Consider the following 14,352-nt stretch of genomic DNA (forward strand, 5'->3'; position numbering starts at 1 on the left):
GGAAAGAAACGAGCTTGAGAGCCTTGACTGGACTAACCATTCATCCTACTGTATTTTACTTCACAATAACAAATTTCCAGTTGAATTTATGAACAAAACATCTCCTAGAGTATGACGTCATTACTTAATACTTTGACTCCCTTCTGCTCAAAAACACAAAACGAGCTTTGTTCTGTGTTATGGTATACTAAAGGACTAATTATTCCCAAAATTTCAGATTTTTTCATCCAGGCCCATTGGAGATATTGGACAGTGAAACATGCTAAATTGGCATAATTCCCCCAACTTTACGAATCTTTATCAGGCCTTTGGGAGCAGCTACAGGTCCGTAAATTTTTGTGTATTAACTTATGAGCCCGTACTACATGCATACACAAATTCAGACCTCTACATCAGTTGTGTCCTCTTCCTAAACATGTCTTCAATGTCCAAAAATGTTGCTACTGTAGACCCTGATTTCACCCCCCTTCAAGTGGTTTTAGGCAAAAGTGTTGAGAGATCAAAGTTTTAGCTCTGCACGAGTTGGAGACGTCCAGTAATTTTCAATTTGGTAGGACAAATACAAAAGATATTCAAAACAACGTAAACGCCTAAAATCGAAAAAAACACAAAATGGCGGCAGCCGTGCGTCGCCATGCGATGTTGTAAAAAATAATTAATTGTGGTTTTGAAGTACCCTGATATAAGTTCAACATTTATTAAGAAAATTAGTTTTTCTTTTCTTTTCTTTTTTTTTTTTAGGTCGAGCGGCAATTTTTCTTTTTTCTCTATTACTTTGCATGAATTGACTCTACATCAAATTATCAAAACACAGTAACAGAACTCATAAACATGTTCGTCACACATTCCGATTTCAGGTATGGTGAATGACGTTGGGCATATGATATCTTCTACTTCGCTGGCATGCAATAACTATCCGGCGGGTATTGACTGCCTGACAAGTTTCCACTTGAATTTCGCCGACGACTCGTCGAATTGCTCAGAACGACCACCACAACGACGCCCAGGACTTTTAGCGTTCACTGTTGAACCCGTTTCAGTGAACTTTTTCATAAGTGTGCGAACTGTTGATTCATTCGGTGCCTCATTTCGCCCTAGAACCGCGCGAAGTCACCGGACATTTGCTGCATAACTTTCTCCGTTCTGATAAAATGTTTTCACAATTAGCACACGTTGCGCTGTAGTAAACTGCTCCATGACTAGACAGAGACAGATGAAATGCGAGAAATTCAGACTGAGATGACAATTGGAATGTTTGTGGGTAGAGCAACAATGCAAAACAATGTCGGCAACCGAAAAAGAAAAATTTGCCAGACGATCCGAAACCGGCGCGCTTTTAGAATAACCCTTTACTAGCAATTGGCGTATTTTGTGCCTCGCTCACCTCAAAACTGCAAAGACTAGTTACCTTAAATTACTTAAGATCATTTTGCTGTCTTTATATTTCATCCTTAAAAACTTAGAAAGGTTGTTACAAAGTGTGATGTGATACTGCCTATTTGTCTCGTTAGGTATGCTGCGCCTCCGCTTTCCAAGTTAGCTTCGGATAAAAACACTGTACGTACAGTTAATTGTTTACAAACTTCAGCAACACTTCTGTCTAATGTGAATTGTTATCGAAATATCTTGACATTTCGATATAAAGACAGATAATTATTCAGGCATCATATTGTTACCATAACGATAGTTTATATATATATATATATATATATATATATATGAAAGAATTGCTAGTCAGTTGAAACTTCGTCCACAATACATTAATAGGCAAATTACACCTACAGGGTTCAAATATTTGACCCTGGATCTTGCCAAGGTCAAGTTAAAATTTCGTTGCACCAAGCTCCTTCAGTTCTCAGCTTTGTTCAGCTAGAGCCTGTCTATCTCAGGTGTGCCCTCGGAAACTATGCGAACTATAGTTTGGCCCCACCCCCTTCGCCCTCTAACGGAGGAGACCCACCATTTGCTTAGGGAAAAGAAGTGAATGACCTCAGCTGTGTTGCCAATTTGTCATTCAGTCGCTTAATCTTGACGAGTGAAGATCGTAGCCTACTAAGAATGGCTAACAGGACAGAGCACAGCGAAGCCTGTGAAATAATTAATTGTGGCAACGCTTCCGCATCTAACAAATGAAAGATGTCGGTTGCAGCAACTTATCCCTCCTCTTTCGAGGGAGGTACAGGAAGACACACATCGACAGTAGCTCCAAAAGGGACACAGTTCGAATAGAAAGGCTCTAGCTCTTGAACCTAGGTCATATTTGAAGTGTCGATGAAACAGGTTTAAAACAAATGATATCAAGTATATATATATATATATATATATATATATATATATATAATGCTCCCAGCATCACATATGCGCATGCTTAGTCTTTAAGTTGCTGCACCGTAAAGGCGTTTTGATATCTAACAAAGGGGCATTGTATTAACCCACTTACCCTCAGAAGTACAAAGTGGTTACAATTAAAGTGCCCCTATTCACGGCGGTCCAGCGCAAGCTGTAATCAACGTATTACATTGAAATTTGGTAAATATGCTACGAGACCATGCGGAAACGAGTTAGGCTGGAAAAAATAATTGGTTCCACTTTCCGCCACAGGGGAAATGTGGCGCTGTACAGCTAATACGCGCGCGGAATGTATGAATAAGACAATTATCTAAATCGAAGAGGTCAAATATGTGAGACAAATGTAATGAAAACAAGGTGAAGGGCAGGCGATTGTAACAAATAGTGCAAAGGGAACAACTTCAGGAACAAGTGAGGGTAACAAAAGGTGAAACTTTATTTCCATTTAGTGGTAACAAAATTTGCAGTGAGAATAACTTTCTTCATACGAAAACAGTATTTAACTGTCTAAAATGCACTCACATAATTAGTTGGCCAAAAGCCAGTCACACAAAATTGTAATAAATTGAAAGAAACGAACAGCTATGTGCATTCACTCAACAGTAAGCACTCTCAGGATATAAACGTAGCCAGTGTAATACGCGTTTCCTCCAGAACCAGTTGATCCTTTGGGAGCACGTTTGATCATTTGATTTATTTGAAAAGCCAGGTGTAATACACGAGGGATATTCTGAAAATAAGTTTCGTAATATTTTCAAAGGAAAGCTGCATTACAAGTAAAAGAACGCATTGCATAACAAAAAACTGTCACGACGAAAAGATCGAGAACAGAGGAGCAATGGGCATGCGTAGAGTGCCAGCTTGCCCGAGTTCAGTCAAGTGAAAACCAGTATGGCAGAAAGACGTGTGCTGGAAACGTGGTCATAAATAAAAGTGCCTGCTGTCGTGCAGTATGAATGGGCGCATGGGACTAATGTTTCAGATATTCATCGACGCATACAGAGCGTCTATGAATGCGACGTCATGTCCTGTAACATGATTGGGTGCTGGTGTGCAGTGTTCAATGAAGGAAGACCGCGTGTGGAAGATGAAGACAAACCTGGGCGTCCTCCACTTCCACGACTGCAACATACGTCGACAGAGTACAGGGAATGATGTTAACCAACAGGCGCGTAACTGTCTGATGCCGCATCTACGTTGGGTATTGGACATGGTCCACGACTCATCACATAATTCATGACTTGCTGGAATATCGGAAAGTGTTGAGTGACCTCACCATTGATCACAATACTATACGAATGGGAATAAGCCTCGAACATTGGTGCGGCACAAGCGCGAGGGCAATGTCTTCTTGTTCAGAATCATGACAGTTAATAAGACCTGGATGAACAACTTTACTCCAGGGACCAGGCCACCTCATTGACACGAAAACATCCCGGCTCACCCGTGACGAAAAAGTTCAGTGTTTCAGCTTCAGGCAGGATTATACTGACAACGTTCTGGGAAGCGAAGGGTGTCATATTGCTTCATTTCCGCACTACAGGGACCTCCAGTGCGGTACGCTATTGCCACACACTAACCAAACTGAAGTCCACAATTCGATGCAAGAGACCAGGGCTGTTGAGTCGAGGGGTTATGTTCTTGGACGACAATGCAAGACCTCAGACATCAAGGGACACTATAGAATAGATGCGTCATCTGGGATGGGAGAGATTGAATTACCTGGCCAATTGTGGCCCATCAGACTTCCACCTTTTTCCTGCGTTGAAGCCTACATTATACGGACCACTTCAGAAGCAACAAGAGGTGCAACAGGCTGTAAAGAACTTCTTCACATCGCTGTGGAACAGTTTGTACAGTCCGCAGCAGAAAACCTGCAACATGAGCATGTAAGTTTATTGTGAAACTACGCCTAACAGCCCAGGGAATCAAGATAACGTCTAAGTGGCACGAATCACGCCAGGAGAAACCTCGGCGTCCCCCCTGCACACTTATTTTGGAGCAAAAGACTTCGTCGTTTCACAATAAATTTACATGCTCATGTTGCAGATTTTTTGTTGCGGTCTGTACCAGAAGGATGTCTTGAGGTTATAACAGATATACCAATGTCGATGGCAACTATGTGAAAAAATAGCGAAAAGATCGTATTTTCTTATGACATTGTATTTTTTTTTTTCTTTTTGTAATAAAGCTTCCGTATGAGAAACAAAAAAAGTAAACTTACTTTCGGAGTGTACCTCGTACTTAATAACGAAAATATTTGAGTAAAATGGTCAAAGACATCAAGTTCTTATTCAGATCTCTTTAATCGAAATTGAGTTCAGGCTCTTTTGTTTTGATATAATATTTATACACTTTTTTTTTTTAAAATTATTATTGAAAAAATAATTTGGTTGATAACCCTGACATCCTTAATACTGTTGCTGGACATCCCTAGAAACCCAGAAATAGCTGAATCCTGATTTTTAGAATCTCTTACGTGTTCTTTAATCTCGTATTAATGTTGTTCGTGGTAATACCAATATATGACACAACATTCACAGGTAGCTTCATATATTTCTGTTGACAAAGTACTTTTTAAATTCAATAATTTATGTCAAATGGTGATATTTATTATTTATTAGTTACAGATAAATATACAAGTATAACAAGGTCAGTTTTATGTTAATACCAATTTGTTAGACAATCTCCTTATTTCTATTATTGTTAACAGTAAGTAGTGCTACACACTGGTAATATTGTTTACGTTTTAAAAAACCTGATTTTTTTTTTAATTTCTAGATAAATTACAACCAGATTTATTATGTATCCGGCCATGACTCATTTCTAAAAGAGTTACATGAAAGCATTTATTTGTGAATTTAAGTCACCAAACAGAAAACAGTATTGCACAAATAAATAAATAAAATAATACAATGCTTCAAAGGTAAGAGTAATCTCGTGTGTGTCAATTCAGAACTAGAAGTTAAAAGAACTTCCCCTAGATATGCTAGAAGCAAAGAGTAATGGTGTGTACAGTGGAATGGCAGTCATCTGGAAGATGCCATATTTGGACTTTTTTTTTTTGTGCAACACTGTTTTCTATCTGATGACTTAAATTCACAATTAAGTAAATGCTTTCATGGCTAGTTTGTATTCCAACTGGTTACAACTAAAACATTTAATCATTTCTTCTTATTAACGTTTTTAAAATGGCTCCATTCTCTATTATTTTTTTATTTTATTTTATTTTATTATTATTATTATTATTATTATTATTATTATTATTATTGGTAAATCAAGTTCCAATATATTTCAATCGAAAAATTCTTGTAGGCAGTGGCGGATCTAGCCCGGGGCTGGGGAGCATTGCCCCCCCCCACCCCGTTTCAGATTGACGAAAATAATTTAAGCTAGTATTTATATATTTTTGAAACTTTATAGTAAATTCATGATATCCTTATCATAGTCTGGGGTCTGATAGCCCCCTTCCCCCAGCCTTTACTTTCTAGATCCGCCACTGCTTGTAGGCCTTATATCTGGAGAACTACATATAATGTATCCAAATCTAAACTATCACTTAACTCGGTATGATGTGTTCATTCCGTAAAAAATACGAAAACTCGATTTAGGGGCTGTTCAAACATTTTGTGGCCCGTGATCCAAAAACTAATAATTGGCCAAGATCGCAATCTTTAGATCCAATTTTTTGGATCATCCCTAAAATTCTTGTTTATCACATTATGTTTTAATCTTGGGTTCATTTACAAACTGTAGTATTTTTTAAAAAGGCTATATGATTTTTTTGCAGGGATATAATACTATTTTTTTAATATCCTTTATGTGACCACATGAGCATAATTTCCTTCGCTTGTAGTAGTAATAATACTCGAAATAATTACAGATTCAGACCTCCTTTGTACGAGGGTGGGTTGATAAGTTCTCGGCCCGACCCAGAAGGACTTGAGCTGCAGGCATGAAAGTGTGAGGCTGTTCAACATAGCTGTTATCACCTCTTCTCAGTGTGAAATTTCTGTCCTTTCAGTGCTGTTTTGAGTTTTGGAAACAGATAATGATCAAAGGGGCAAGATCTGGCGAGTAAGGTGGGTGGTCCATGCACTGAAACCCTAGGTCCCTCAGAAAATCCATTGTTTTGCCAGCCTTGTGGACGGGAGCGTTGTCCTGCAAGAACAAGACACCTCGTGTCAACTTTCCCCGGCGCTTTTCTTTGGCGTCCTTTATCTTAACCAGCAGACTGCAGTAATACTCTGCAGTTATGGCTTGGCCCTTTGGAAGGTAGTCTGAGAGCAAAACACCATCCTTATCCCAGAATATTGAGGTAAGCACCTTCCCTGCGGACTTCTGTGCTTTGAATTTTTTGGGCCTTGGAGATCCTGAGTGGCGCCACTCGCATGACTGCTGTTTGGTTTCCGGATCAAAGTAATGCAACCACGTTTCATCCTGGGTAACAAGCCGATTCAAAAAATCGTCCTTGGAGTTCGCAAAATGCCGTAAAATCACCTGCAATGATCTCACACGTTCGCGTTTCTGATCTGCGTTCAAACATTTCGGAATCCATTTCGCAGAAAGCGCACGTCCAACTGATCATGGATTATTGACCCAACACGTTCTTTGGATATATGTGCTTTGTCAGCTATCTCCTGAAGCGAAATCCGTCTGTTGCTCAAAATCAGGTCATGAATCTGGTCCACTTTTTCCGGAGTTGACACTGACACTGGCCTGCCACACCTGTCACCATCTTCTGTTGAAAATTCACCACGCTTGAAGTTCGCACACCATTTCTTTACAGTGGAGTATGAAGGGCACTGTCCACCCAATGTGTCTAGCATGCAACCATGGATTTCCTTGGGCGACTTCTGTTGCAGGAAGAACTTCATTACACCTCGCAACTCCTCTTTGGTGAATTTGACATCTGGCTCCGCCATGGTTCATTCAATTACCTGTAAAATAAAAACCGTTCATGGTAGAATCGTGAAATGTGGTACTTAAACATATAAAAGATCAACATTTCACGTGACATCAATTACATCAGGGTAGTACATTCGGAAGGGGGTCGGGCCGAGAACTTATCAGCCGACCCTCGTACTACAGCGAATATCCTTAAAAGAATAACTTCATGTTTAGAAAGTCATTATTCATATTAAGTGGAACACAGAGTTTTCTGAACAAACTATAATTATTTGTGGATCATTAATAATGAATGGAGGAAACAACCTATTTTTAACACCGGTTCCTCTATACGTACTAATTCAGTGATCCATAAAAAGTAAGAAAAATGCACGACTGAACCGGGAGTAGAACCCGGGATCTTCGGCGACACTAAAAAGCGGAACAATTTTGATTGATTTCCGGAATATGGATCTTAAGCAATATCAGCCAAGAATTAAATTCAATACGACGCTTTTTATTCAAGGAAGTAATATCACAAGGTCTGATTAACATGAATTAACAAGTTGAATTACAAACTTTCAATAACAGTGAAATTATCGTTTTAAGGAATTACCACTAGACACTCCGCACGCTCCATTTGTTATTCGAAAATAGACATACATACACAGTACAAACGATGTACAGATGATACCAATCCCAAAAGAAGGAAAATGATGTACAACTATTAATAATTATCGAATTGCATGCAACCCCTTTATATTCTAGTCAGATGTTGAGAATTTCGAGTTCCAAAACTGTTATAGAAAATAAACCTATGCGCAGCAATAATACTACGTAAGAATTAACAAAAATTACTCTTCCCATAAATTAACTTTAGAATATATTTACATGGATATCTATTTCATACGTAGGTCGTTCAAAAATGTATTTCTTAACGTACAGACAACAATCAAGTTACACCAAGTAGCATGGTCCTATTTCCCTTTTCAACATAATCTCCAAGGCGAAACAAGTATTTGTCCCATTGTTGCACAAGTTTTTAAAACCCATCTGCAAAAAAAGTCGGGGCCAGAGAACGAAGAACACTTTTCACAGCTGTCTGAATCTCCAGATCATTCTGAAAATGTTGACTCTGCAGTTGGGATTTCAGTTGAGGAAAGTACTGAAAGTCACTCGGGGCCAAGTCAGGGCTGTAAGGGGTGTGTGATAACCTTTTCCATTTCATTCCTCGAAGTGCTGCCGAATAGGGACGAGCATTGTCATTCAGAAGAAAGAAGTCGAGGATGCTTGCGACGAATTGTGTTTTTCACTTTTTACAGTGTTTAGTAATAACGTGTAGCATTGAGTGTTTCCCCCTTTGAAAACTGTGAGCGCTTGGAATCCCAAAAGATAGTCACAAGAACCTTACCTTCAACATCCTCTTGAATTCTGGAGTGAAGTGATGAATGAATCTCTCATTCTCAGAGTCACAATATAGCCGAGAAAGTTATTGCCTTCACTGTGGTATCGGAGACAGAAACCAGGTAACAGGCCGTACACATGTTGCGATGTTGTTGAGTGGGTTGCTGTAGGACCCAACGCAATGAAACGCATGATTTCGTGTGCAGTCCCGACGGAAATGTTAAAATCAGCGGCACCTTCACGAACCTTGATTCTTCGGTTAGGCAACAACCCAGTGCATATACTTTGTCAACCAATGCTGCGTCACTTGACTAGAGACTGGCCACCGGGCCGATCTTCATCGAGTATGTTTGTTCGTCTTTCAGAAAATAATTTGCACCACTTTCGAACCATTTGTACTGGCATTACCATAAACAACCACCAGCTTCATGTGGATGATGATAGAGCAAGGGCATTTGCCCATTCATACCGGATCACAGAATAAATCGTATGTTTTTACTCCACACTGCTAGCACACTGTATTGTGCCATGATTCGCTACTTCCTGTGAAATTGACGCTGCAGTGACCTTGAAAAGATCTTATCGGGTCAAGAGAATGATATAACCGGAACCAACGACTCAAAAAACATTCATGTACTTTTTGTTCAGATTTTTTTTTTTTTTTTTTTTTTTTGCCAAGTTCCTTCTTGACGTGACCTTCAAATGACCTTGGACGACGTGATGGAGGTTAACCGACCTCGGATTCGGAATCAGCGACCCCAAAAACCCTTGTGTACCCTAGTGAAACTCGTTCATACTTCATAGATAAACTGTATACCTAATTATTATTTTCAGTTTACGAGGGAGCGTATCCCTTTAAGTGACGATAATAATCCGCGGCTATCTCAGAAACGTGAAGTTTTCGGGTTTCGTGCCCATTGAGGCTTTTCATCAGGGGACTAAAGTACACAACATACTGCAATACCAGTCAATTTAACGGAAACTGGATTTCCATAAGCTCTGAGCGGGGTCCTTTAGAGGAAAGACGTTACGAACACATTGCTACTAATTTCAAAATTAAAAAATAAATTAAATAAAATTATATAATCCTTTGAACGACCTACGTATCTTTCCTTCTTTTCGTGCTTTGAATACGCGAGAAAGCTTGCCAATTTCTGCTCCGTTCCAGAATTTCCGAAACCAGTAACATGTATACTCATGTCCAAAATGATTGTCGCATATCTATAACTGTCTTCTTGTAAGAATATAAATTGCTAATGATTTTGCAGGGTACTTTTAATACTGATACTATGTGTATAATCGGGAAATGTATATTTATGGCAAATTTCATAGGGAAAGAATTATAAATACGAAAATTAGGATGAGTAAAACAAAATACTGAGTGGACAATAAAATATTTTCTTCGTTATATTGTTTTTATTTACTGATCTTCTGACATGAAATTTGCCACATGCATGTCTTTGCCCATTATACACATACTAACATTACAAGAAAAACCGAGCGAATTTGTTATCAAATTATATTCCTACAACATATTTATAGACATGCGACAGCCCGTGGCGTTTTAATAGATCTTTGCTCCACCTTTAGTATTTATTATCCGGCTCATATAGCCTCCAGCACTACCAACTATGAATACCTGAATATGGGACGTCTGCTGCTTCTTTCCTTATATTGAAGTCAGTACTCCGTTTATTATCCGTGCGTAACCACTGCATACTGAAGACCAGTTGCGCACTTTAACTAGTCCTAAAGACGATTTATCGGCGATTATTACCTGAAGCAGTAGAATCTCAGAAAGTCTATAATGTATCGCAGATAATGAAAAATCTAGCAGTGCAGGTGAGATTCCGATATCGCCTTTCTGTCTAGAAACGTATCCATCCTAGGAACGAGTGGGGATAGTGGAGTGAAGGTCCTCCGTAGTAATAATCTTATTTAATTAAAATATACGTTTAAATCATGTAAATATATATATATACATCTAGCTATATCGTAAATGCTGTCACAAGTTTGAATGTGAATAACACAGAGAGCATTAACACCAAGGCAATTTATTTTGGTCATGTTTTACATTGATACTTGTACACCTGACGCACGAATCATTTTTCGAAATGTCCCCCCCTTGGTCGTGATGCAGGCACGAAGTCTGTCCGACCACTGGTCCATGGCATTACGCACCACGTCCATGGGAAAATTGTTCACTCCTCGGGTCAAGGATTGTTTCAGACTGTTGACAGATGGATCCCGTTTATGGCAGACCTTTGCCTGAAGGACTTCCCAAAGTTTGTAGTCCAACGGGTTAAGGTCCGGGCTGCTAGAAGGCCAATCAGCGGTAGAAATGAAGTCGGGGACGTTCCGTGCCAGCCAGTCCTGGGTTGTTTTCGCTTTGTGGCCTGGAGCGGAATCCTGCTGGAAGGTCCACCTTTCTCCAGGGAACATAGTAGACAGTGGTTTCACTATAGGTGTTAGCACTGTTGTCCTGGTACACCTTGGCAGATGTTTTAACACCTTGTTCGCAAAAATGCAGCTGGGTTGTGCCTGAGTAGCTCACTCCCCACCAAACCATCACTGAGGCAGAATGATGTGCCCTCTGAATCTTTGGAGCTGCCTCAGCAGCTGCAGTAGATGACGTGGCATATACACGGTCATTTTGGGCGTTGTAGGCCTGCTCAATTGTGAACACCTTTTCGTCAGTGAACAGAATCTTTCTGTGCAGATTGTTGGCGTAACGCCGCAACAGTCTCTTTGATTTAAGGACCCTCTCCGACATTAATGTTTGGGTTAGAAAGTGACCAGTCCGCCTCTTATACGCCCTTAGATGTAGGTCACTCCTGAGCACACAAGACATGGAATTTCTGCTGATGTTCATCTCAGCAGACATCACACTTTGTGTTCGAACAGGATTTCTTCGAATTCTTGCTGCGACTGCTTTCTGGACCTGCGGGGTTCGTACCTTTCGTAATCTGACACTCCTTGCGCGGTCAGCTGCCGTTCCAGTCTCGGTGTATCGCTGTATGGCGCGATACACGAATCTCTAGCTGATTTGTAGGGTTTTTAGGAGGTTGGAAATCTCACCTGCTGTCTTCCCGACCTTGTGTAGTGCAAGTACTGCTACACGATTTTCGTAATCGCCCCACTCTGTCAGAACTCAGTACAATATCAACGTATGTCATGAACAGTCAAATACACACACTACATGCATCTTCCGCTTTATACACAGATGGCAGCACTGTGCCACTCCGGATGCCTACAGCGCCATTCCAAACTTTGTGACTGTATTTATGATATAACTAGGTAGTCTTCCCTTTTTACTTTATATTTTGTGGACAATGGCACCTTGGACGCTACAACGTCCAGATCAAGATTGATCTTGATAGCTTCTGCTCCGTTCCAGAATTTCTGAAAGCAGTAACATGTATTTTCGTCAACTGCACCATCGCCACACGTTTGCCGAATGTTGCGGCAGGCTGCGGTCGCAATACTGTCTTTATGGAATTGAACAAGTATACAGTGTCTGATTCGTTTCGTATGAGTCTTCATTTTATCCACTTGCTACTCTGTACCGTAAGAACTCCTCGTCTACACTACTGCTGTAAGATTCCTCCGATTGACACACTGACAGTGTTTTCTGTGAGGTCAGTACTTCGATAAACAATGACCTGTCAAAAACGGTTAATAAGTGTTATGTAAAATGGATTTATCAAGTGTTTGCATTCAAGGTTAGTACTTTAGGTCAGTGGTTCTCAACCTTTTTTGACTGACGACACATCCAGGACATCGCGACACACTTTTTTGATATTTTTTGATTATAAATAATAATAATAATAACTCATAATAGTGAAACCAAGAGCGGTTCCGGGTTCGATTCCCGGTGGGGGCACTCGGTCGAAAAAGTGTAAAAAGCTTTTACAGGCCAGCCATCCTGAATAAGGTTTTCCTCATGCACACCAGACAAATGCCGGGGTAGTACCTAACATACAAGTCCTAGGCCGCTTTCTTTCCTTCCCTTTCCCCGGATAGTGTGATCGCCGAGGGACATCATCCCTCGGGATGCGCACAAGACGAGTTGAGATAGGATTTTCCTGACAAAATTTGAGTCGAGACACGGCTCTTCCAATAGTAAAATATACATTTTTCGAGTCGAGACATCACTTTTACAGCACATTTTCGAGACGAGACAGCCACAGATCTTGTTACGTGCGCATCCCTAATCATCCCTCATACTTGACGGGTTAAATGGCCATAGCTGCCAAAATCCCGGAAATTTAAAATCCCAAATCCTAAATGGTGAAACCAATCAGAGCCGGATCCAGGACTGACTTCTGGGGGGGGGGGGGGGTTGTCATATTGCCACTTTTAAGGGCTCCAAACTTTGGGATGGGTTTTATTTATATATATAAAATAAGAAAGTTTCCTCTTCTGAGAGGGGGGGCGCAATCACCCCTATCGCTTCCCTGGATCCGCCCCTGAAACCAATTAGTTTTTATAATGATTGTATGTAGCATTGAGCATTATTGCTACCGCTGGAGGTGTTGATTGTTACAATTTGTCTCGATTTTAACTAATTATTATTAAATTCTTCATGATTTTTAAATTCTAAAATTTCGCGATACACCTTAGAGGACTGCATGACCCCCAGTACGTGAATAAATGAATTATACCTATATATATTTTTTTCTCTTTCGATAGGATCATCAAACAGGATTCAGAAGCGATTTCAGCGTAAGAAGTTGGACTGAATGATGTGTGAGTTACAAGAAGCCAAGAGTAGTATCTGGATGTGTATGTTTGAAATTACAGTTGAGAGAGAGAGAACTCCTGTTATTTTGATGTTCTGCACAATTTCATTCTATTTGAACGTATAACCACTACCATTAAAACCAGCAAGGAAGAAATGAAGTTTTTATGCATTTACTTTAGTGCGTGAACGTTATATGAAGTGTGTGTACAGATTTTTTTTTCCTCTGTGAATCCTGTGTTAACTTTGATTATGTTGGATCATAAATGAGTAATAGTGATTATGTTAAAACATTTATTATCGCAAATGAAATAGGGTGACTAATTTTTTTCAAAAGAAAAAAAAAAGAAGAAATAAGATTTATTTTGACCTTTCAAACAGGAATGTTCTATTCAAGAGAGAACAAAGTCGATTTAATATATGTACAACTTTCTATGTAATAAGTTCTTCCATGGAAAATATTTTTATAGTGTAGTAGAATCCAGTGTACCTTATTTTGCTCTTCGTGTTTAAGAGAAAAAAAAATAATGCTTCGAATGATATTTGTGATTTTTATTGTAATTACTGATTATTACACTTTTGCACATGTATATGCTATTTGAAAAAAAAAAGTACAATTTATTTTTTGTAGATATTGCTTTTTGTCATGTGTTTGTATCCTTTTTTTATATACATAAAAAAGGTTTGGTCTGTTATAAAAATAAAAATTAGGAGTGTTGAATATTCTATTAATTTCGAAATTGCATTCTCCTTTAAATCGTTAAGAGTGGAACAATAATATTGCAAGTATATTACAAGAATAATATTACAAGTATTTGGTCTAGGAATTAATTCGTGCGGGTGGACAAGAGATGGCGCAACGAACGGAGCGTCCCACAGTTCCGTGTATCCACACATGTGTTGCAAACCTCGTGTATCGCGTATCGTTCGTAGTATAGGGCAGTGGATTAAAGCGTCAACAACACCAGTTT

General features: G+C 39.5%; 1 protein-coding gene across 3 annotated transcripts in view; it reads left to right on the plus strand.

Annotated features, from left to right (window-relative positions):
- LOC145670097 (CCAAT/enhancer-binding protein gamma-like) overlaps positions 1–14,102 on the plus strand; it is a 29,689-nt gene extending 15,587 nt beyond the window's left edge. For all 3 annotated transcript variants that reach the window (XM_081738468.1, XM_081738465.1, XM_081738471.1), the window contains exon 4: positions 13,333–14,102. The gene's annotated coding sequence lies outside the window, so the exon portion shown is untranslated. The remainder of the gene's footprint in view (positions 1–13,332) is intronic.
- The last annotated feature ends 250 nt before the right edge of the window (positions 14,103–14,352 follow it).

Source organism: Thermobia domestica, chromosome 2, assembly GCF_964235325.1.
Source record: "Thermobia domestica chromosome 2, izTheDome1.hap1.1, whole genome shotgun sequence".
NCBI classification, from domain to species: Eukaryota; Metazoa; Arthropoda; class Insecta; order Zygentoma; family Lepismatidae; genus Thermobia; species Thermobia domestica.